At 35.4% G+C, this 7765-nt stretch overlaps 1 long non-coding RNA gene across 2 annotated transcripts; it reads left to right on the top strand.

The window, feature by feature from the left end:
* The first annotated feature begins 2565 nt into the window (after positions 1 to 2565).
* Positions 2566 to 4534, top strand: LOC104901091 (uncharacterized). 2 transcript variants are annotated; one of them, XR_791146.4, is made up of 3 exons: positions 2631 to 3118; positions 3572 to 3683; positions 4259 to 4534. It is a non-coding gene; the product is annotated as an uncharacterized LOC104901091 (long non-coding RNA). The 2 variants fall into 2 exon arrangements; XR_008967259.1 differs by having other exon boundaries at positions 2566 to 3118; positions 3572 to 4534.
* The last annotated feature ends 3231 nt before the right edge of the window (positions 4535 to 7765 follow it).

Here is a 7765-nt window from a genome sequence, read left to right as displayed (position 1 = left end):
TGGTCATATAATAGTTGCTTTTAATGCTATTACTTCTAAGAATTTTTATGAACAAGTTATTTATATTATGCCTTTATATGGCTAAAGTTTTATAAAAGAATTACTATTCTTATAAAGGAGGATTATTTCAGAAAGATTTTAATTAGATATTTGATCTTTTATGAACACAATTATAAAGAGGCCACGGATTATTATTTATTAGCAAGAACGGTAGCTATTATATTATTTACCCATGTACTTTTTGTATATAAGTCATGTGGACAAGGTAATTCCCCTCGTAATAGACTCATTAAGGAATACTAAACTTGGGGGGTGTGCACTCTTTAGGAAAGGTACCTAGGCAAGGAAAAGGAGTTTTATTAAAGTTATATACTTTATATTGTACAAGTTATTACAAGTACCCAAGGAAGGTTTATATGAATATTTTGAATGTTTAATAAAGTATTTAAATTTCCGCATATACATGGACTCAGTATTTTTACTGACACGCATTTTGTTTGTTTGTTTTATGGCTTTGTCCTTATGATGACCCCTTTGGTGAGCAGATTTTACAGGTTGATTGATGCATACTCCGTATGGGGGAGCAAGTGAGGAGTAATACATAGCTTAGTTTAGTAGTTATTATTTTTATATTTCCTTTTTGTCATAGTAGAAACAATGATTTTTATTTATTCAATAAAGAGAAGTTATTATTATTAATTCCGCTGCATTGTTAAATTAGTAGTTAGTAGTTTTAGCCTTTAACGTTATCACGTGGCGGTAATACTCTCAAGTTTCTCAAGTGTTTTATATTAAAATATATTCTTCAAAAAGAGACAAATTTGGGGGTGTTACACTTAATACCTATCTATATGCAACTAAAAACCGACTTATCAATTATTAAGGGTAAAATCACTCAAACGTCATTAATTAACCGTTCTACTTCTTCAACCTATGTCTGGTTCCTTTTAAAATAGTTAGGTCCTTTAACTCAATATAACAATGCCACTTTGTTTGTTCTTTACAGAGGAACAAACACTCATTCTTATTTTGAATTGCCATAGTTCCTAACCAAATCTTGCTCGTTCCTTTACATTTGAACTAGAAACAAAAAGTCTTTCTTTGGTTTTCTAGTTCCAACACTTCTCATGTATTAGTTCATTGAGCATCTTCACTTAGTATTCAAAATTCAAACTTGATTTCTTCTTCTAACTTAGTATTCTCTCTGCTCTTTTCACTGATACCTTGCGAAAAATTCTTTCACTTAATAACTTATTGTTTCATTACTTAGTTTGTGTTTTTGTTCCTTTGTCATTATCAAAATTAAGGTTCAACACCTTGGGCCTCATGGGACAACTTATGTAGGACAAAGAAGTGGGAGGGATGGGATTGAGGGGCCTTGAAAGTTTCAACAAGGCTCTTCTAGCAAAAATAGCGGTGACGCATTCTCACGGATGAGAAAGCTCTTGTGACTTGAGTTCTAAGAGGAAGTATTTTCCAAAAATAATTTGTTTTTGAAGAAAAGATGATTGGGGGCGAGGTATACATGGAGGTCCATTTGTGAAGCAAGAAAAATCATTAAATTTAGAGCTCGACGCGTGATTGGCAATGGGATGTCAACTCGTGTTTGGGCAAACCTAGATGTCAACTCGTGTTTGAGCATTGACCAAGAATTTGCCCTTAACAACTTTCAAGAGATGCGGTCAATAACCGCAACCTTTAAAATTTTAATTAAAAAAATTATGATATGTTGTCATCCAAGTCTTTTAATATATTAGTGTAAATTATATTTTGTTTAACAACCTACATTTTATCAGGTTATAAAGCTTGATATGAGGATTATTTAGAAGTATCTTGGTATTCCATCTATTGGTGGGAGATCTAAGAAAGTGATTTTTCGGGATCTCTTAGATAGAATGTGGAAGAAGTTGAGGGGTTGGAAAGAAAAGTTGTTATCACGAGCTGGGAAAGAGGTTCTTATCAAAGTTGTAATCCAAGCATTGCCTACATATCTGATGGGCGTTTACAAGATTCCCGTTGCTGTTATTCAAGAAATCCATTCTGCTATGGCTCGATTTTGATGGGGAGGGAAAGGGGATGAACGGAAAATGCATTGGCTAAGTTGGGAGAAAATGTGTAAACCCAAGTGTATGAGGGGTATGGGATTTAAGGATCTCGCGGTCTTTAATGATGCTCTATTGGGTAAACAAGTTTGGCGGTTACTACATTATAAAAATTCTCTTTTGAGTAGGGTAATGAGTGCCAAGTACTATCCTCATGGTGATGTTTGTCAAGCGCGGTTAGGTTATTCGCATAGCTACTCGTGGCGAAGTATTTGGGGCGCGAAGAGTTTGGTATTGGAAGGTTTGATTTGGAGGGCTGGAGATGGTACGAAAATTGATATATGGTGTAACAGCCCTTATTTTTAAGCAGGTTTAATTAGATGCTAATTATGTATTTTAGCTTAATTATAATAATTGCGTCTAGTTGACGAGGTTTGTTAATAAGATTTAGTGTCTTAAGATAAAAGAAAAACACTATTTGACATGGTATTTGTTTATATGATTTTATGATTAGTATTCTTATTTTAGAAAAAAAAAAAGTTTAAATACATATCTCTATGTAGCTAAGGTGTCAAATTTTATAAGAGTTTTAAACTCTCATTTCTTCTCCCCTCTCAATCGTGTCTTGCTAAGCCAAAGACCAACTCATCTAAAGCCATGAGCTGTCACAATTTCCTTAATTCATCAAACAAATCTCCTCCATAAGTTTTTACCAAACCTTAATATTAGCTCAATCAGAGAAAAACTAGAAAACTCCAGAAATCCTCATCTCATCCCCTGTTTTTTTTACAATATTCTGCCTCAATTATCTACGGCATGCAGTCCAGTTTTGTTCTTTGTTGCTTCATCAAAGTTGTAGATCTTTTCGAGTTATTGAATTTAGGCTCAAAAATTTCTTCATTCGGAGTTCGGAGCTATAAGTTATAGGCTTTGCAAGTTTGTTGTTGCTGCTGAACTTCTGGATGCGTTGTTGCTACTGTATGTTTGTTATTGCCGTAGTGTTGTTCCGTGTGTGTGATTTATGGGTGGTTGTTGTTGGTGCTTGCAACCATCATTTTCTTCATTCTTTTGTGGAGGTATAACTTAATCTATCTTCCTCCTCTTCTTTCATTCTAAGATTCGAATGCTAGATGTAAATGAATTTTATTTTCTGATTTCACAAATAAATTCAGTTCTCAAGCTTTTTATTATTAGCAAAATTAGCTATGGTAAGAGTTTATTAAAATTATATATTGAATCCTTACCCTCTACCTAATGGATTTAAGGTTATAAGATGTATTGATTTTCTTTAAAGTTAGTTTACAAAGCTGATTTTTAATAAACTATTTTGTTCTCTCTATGAATCGGTCTTGAGATTGATTAGAGTTAAAATGTAAGATTGATGATGTGAGTTAAATTAGTAATATGGTTTGCATATAATGGGTTTGTGGGTAGTTCATGAAGAGTAAGAAGTTGTGAGAAAGTTAATTTCTTTATCTAAGTTGTAGTGAGGATGTTAATTGTTTTTATTGTTGTGAGGTGAATTTTAGAGAATGCTTTGGAGAAGTATATAATTCAAGCTAAGATGGAGGTCAATGTTATGATTCTTGGAGGTTGCATATAATTGTATTTGGTTTATCTTGAAGTGATTATCGTATCGAGGTAACCTTTATGTTCAGCAAAATTTATTTAAATTCCCGTGTATGCGTTATATCGAATTTTAGAAATCATATATCGTTTATAGTCATGGCCATGGTTATAGTGCATATTTATAAGTTAATTGTGAATTGATATTTGATGGTTATGAAAGAATAGTACTTTTGTTATGTTATTGGAATTGTTCGGAAACTATAAAGTATTCTAGAAATGTGATTTGAGTATGATAATGAGAAAATGTTTTCGAAATGGTTTTAGCTGGCTTAGTTTATGAACTGAGATGAATAGTGGGCAAGGTACAGGTGGAGTAAAATGATTTGTATATGAGTAAGACCAGATAAGGTCGAATATTATGTTAAGTTATGTTATAAGCCTGTACTTGCCAACGATTTATGTAATGTGATTAAGCTATGCCAGCGATATATTTAAAAGATGAATTATTTCCGAACAATTATCAAGTTGTTTCTGATATGAAAAATGTTTACGAATCAAAACCGTTTTGACGGGCTGAAGTAAAGTTACTGAGTTTTTCGCTCATTTTAGTTTTGTTTTTGTTTTGTATTTTCTTCTGTAATTTGCAGGTTTGTATTGGGAGCTCATAGTGGATCGAAAGTAAAGAGTTGATTATTGAATTGGAAATTAAATTAGTGATTCTTAGTTATATTTAGAATATAAGTTGTTGTATTAAGTTCTCATTTGATATTTAAGTATTATATTATTTTGGAAGTCGAGCAAGGTATTATGTAATATGTTATTTGGTTTTGAGGATGACTGTGGTGGGCCCATAACCCACAGGTCCAGGATCGCTTTAAGGTTTATGTTCCGCTGCGAGTAATTATTAATTCGAGGTTTATTAAGCGTTGATTGTAATTAGTGAATCTTAAGTATGTTTAGCTAGCAGCTCGGAAGTGCGGGCTGTTACATATGGAGTTCCCCATGGGTGGGGGATGAAAAAGGTAGATTCATCAAGAGTGCTCGAGTGGAGGGATTAGAAGTGGTGGGAGATTTAATGGATGTTGAACGGAAGGAGTGGAATGTGGATCTTATTGAGAGCAACTTTAATGAACGTAACCAACATTGTATTATGGCTATCCCTTTAAGCACGAGATGTTTACAGGACGATTTAACTTGGGCGTACTCTAAGGATGGCACTTATTCGGTGAAAACTGCTTATATGTTGGGAAAAGGGGGAAACCTGGATGACTTTCATAGAGTGTGGAATATTTTATGGAGCTTAAATGTGTTGCCTAAGGTACGTCATTTCCTGTGGCGTGCTTGCACAAATTCACTCCCGGTAAGGGATATGCTTAAGAGACGTCACTTCATCGACGAAACATGTTGCCCCTGTTGTGCCAGAGAGGATGAAACGCAATTCCATTTATTCTATCGCTGCCCGATGTCGCTAAAATTGTGGGAAGAGTCAGGCAGTTATATGTTAGTGCCAGGGGTGGAAGATGAAGCCATGTGTGATACCCTCGTCAGTTGCAGTGAGATGGATGCAAATGTGGTTTAAAAGGGTTGTTATATCCTATGGAATGTCTGGGTTAAGAGAAACAGGAAAGTCTTTGAGCATACAAGCCACCCTGCCACTGTTGTGGGCCAGAGAATTATGAGACAATTTGATGATTTTAATAACTATGCTGTGAGGATTTATGGAGGAGTGCGTTCCCCCGTGGCTCCGAGCCCAAGCCAATGGCATGCTCCCTCTGCATGTGCTATTAAATTGAACACGGATGCAAGTTTGGCCGAGGAAGGGTGGTGGGAATTGGAGTGATAGCCCGCAACTCGGAAGGTAAGGTGTGTTTTGCTGCAACTAGACGTGTGTGTGCCTACTGGCCTCCTGAGGTAGTTGAATGCAAGGCCATTTATATGGCAACCCGCTTAGCCAAAGCTCATGGATATGGTGATGTGATCTTCGAGTCCGACTCTCTAGTAGCCACGAGAAGATTAACAAAAGCAGCAATTTTTTTCTCTGATTTGGATGCAATACTTGGAGACATTCTTGCTATGTGTAATGCTTTCTCTTCTGTTTCTTTTTCTCATGTTAAAAGGGATGGGAATACTGTTGGTCATAACCTTGCTAGAGTTGTGTCTTTTGGTGTTGAACAATGTTGGGAGCACCACTATCCTAGTGTTGTAGCACCTTATGTACTTATGGACACCTTGTCCCTTTGATTAATGCACTTCTCTTTCCCCTAAAAAAAAAGGTTTGAGTATTTTTTAAGCATTGACCAAGCACTTTCCAATCACGAGAATTTTAAAGGAACATAATTTCTTGACTTTCTCATGTTTTCACTCTCATACCTTTCCTGCTCTCTTCAGTCTCAGCTATTTTTGGATTACCTTGCTCGATTTGCATCTAAGCTAAATGAACTGGGAAGCAATAATTCTAGATTTAGTTATGCTTCCAAATGGCTAAATCTTATCTTTAAAATGGGGTTGAATATATTATGGGAGGAGTGCGGAAATTTATAAGGAAAGAGAATAAAGAAAGGTAGGAGAGAAAATGTGAAAAAATTGGGAATTAAATATACTTCCTTAATTTTAAAACATTTGATAAGCAGATACACTTCGCTACTCACGCCTGTCAATACCCATCAGCGAGTTACCAATCATTTCTAAGCCAGAAGCTTATATCATTTCAGAAGAATCCATTATATCATTATTTATATTGCTGCAATATCATGCAAAAACTCAATATATCATGTAGAAACTACATCATTTCTAAATAATCCTCATATCATTTAGAAACTATGGGCATGTTCTCCCCAGCTTATTTTCAGTTCAGTTCAGTTCAGTTCAGCTCCAATCAGTTCAGTTCAGCTCAGTTCAGCTCCATTCTTTTATAACCATTTTGTTAAATATTATTATTATGTTGGTATAATTTATTTTACTAATTACTGTTATTATTATTACTATTATTATTACTATTATTATTTATTTTTATATCATTACTATTAATTATTATTATTATTTTTTTATATCAATTTTTTTTTTTAAAGGAAAGGAAATACTAAGGTGGGTTCCAAGATTTGGGCCACCCTAAAGCATCCTTACGGATGATTAAAGCAAAGGATAAATCAGGAACATCAAACCAGTAGGTGGTGAGGGTCGTCACTTGTCCACGATGCGCCATCCAGTCCGCAGTCATATTTGCTTCCCTGAAAACATGATAAATGTGAACCTCATCAAAATTAGCAAGTTCCTGTTCCGTATCTAAAATAATGGACTTGATCATCCAAGGAATTTTCCACAGTTTTCTAATTGAATTGATGACAACCATGTTATCACCTTCAACAATAATATTTGAAATGCCCAGGGACTTAGCTCCTCTAATACCTTCCTGCAACCCCTTGGCCTCCGCCAACAGAATGGAATCTGAATTATCAAGACTTCCAGCCCCACACAGCATAATTTTTCCTTCCTCATCACGAATGACAAACCCAAAGGCCGCTTGACCATTGGAGAGTTTAGACCCATCAAAATTCAGCTTATAAAACCCCCGGGGAGGGGGAGACCAAGCGGCATTGGTTCGCATCATCGATTTCTGACGGGGCGTAGACACAGGATTTAACTGCGACTCAAGGTCAGAAGACATATTATTTTCAGAACGCAGATTTGACACATAGTTTTTTATCATCATACTAGCTTTTCTAGGGGAGCAACTCTCCTGCCTAAAAATAGCCCCATTCCGAATATACCAAATAAACCACCAAGCAATAACAGAATTATCAAATTGAAAGGTTGAGAGAGAATTTTTTAATCGTAGTATAAAGTCAAGGAAACTCTCATTCTGCCCAATAATAGGAGGAGGGCTCCACTGAAGCATTGACTGGAGATCAGAGAAGACATCTATAGCAAAAGGACAACAATAAAAGAGGTGTGCAATATCTTCTGTATGGAATTTGCAAAAGATACATTCCAAAGGGAGAAAAACATGGCTAAGTTCTAATCTCTTCTTGGTAGGTAGACCATTATGGAAGATCTTCCAAAGGAAAAATTTAATCTTAGGGGGAACTTTTAGCTTCCAAAGCCAATGAAAAGCAAACGGCTCCACTTGGCTTGAGTTGAGGCCTTGAAGTAAATTA

This window comes from Beta vulgaris, chromosome 8, assembly GCF_026745355.1.
Source record: "Beta vulgaris subsp. vulgaris cultivar EL10 chromosome 8, EL10.2, whole genome shotgun sequence".
NCBI lineage: Eukaryota > Viridiplantae > Streptophyta > Magnoliopsida > Caryophyllales > Amaranthaceae > Beta > Beta vulgaris.
This window is presented reverse-complemented; position numbering and strand designations above follow the sequence as displayed.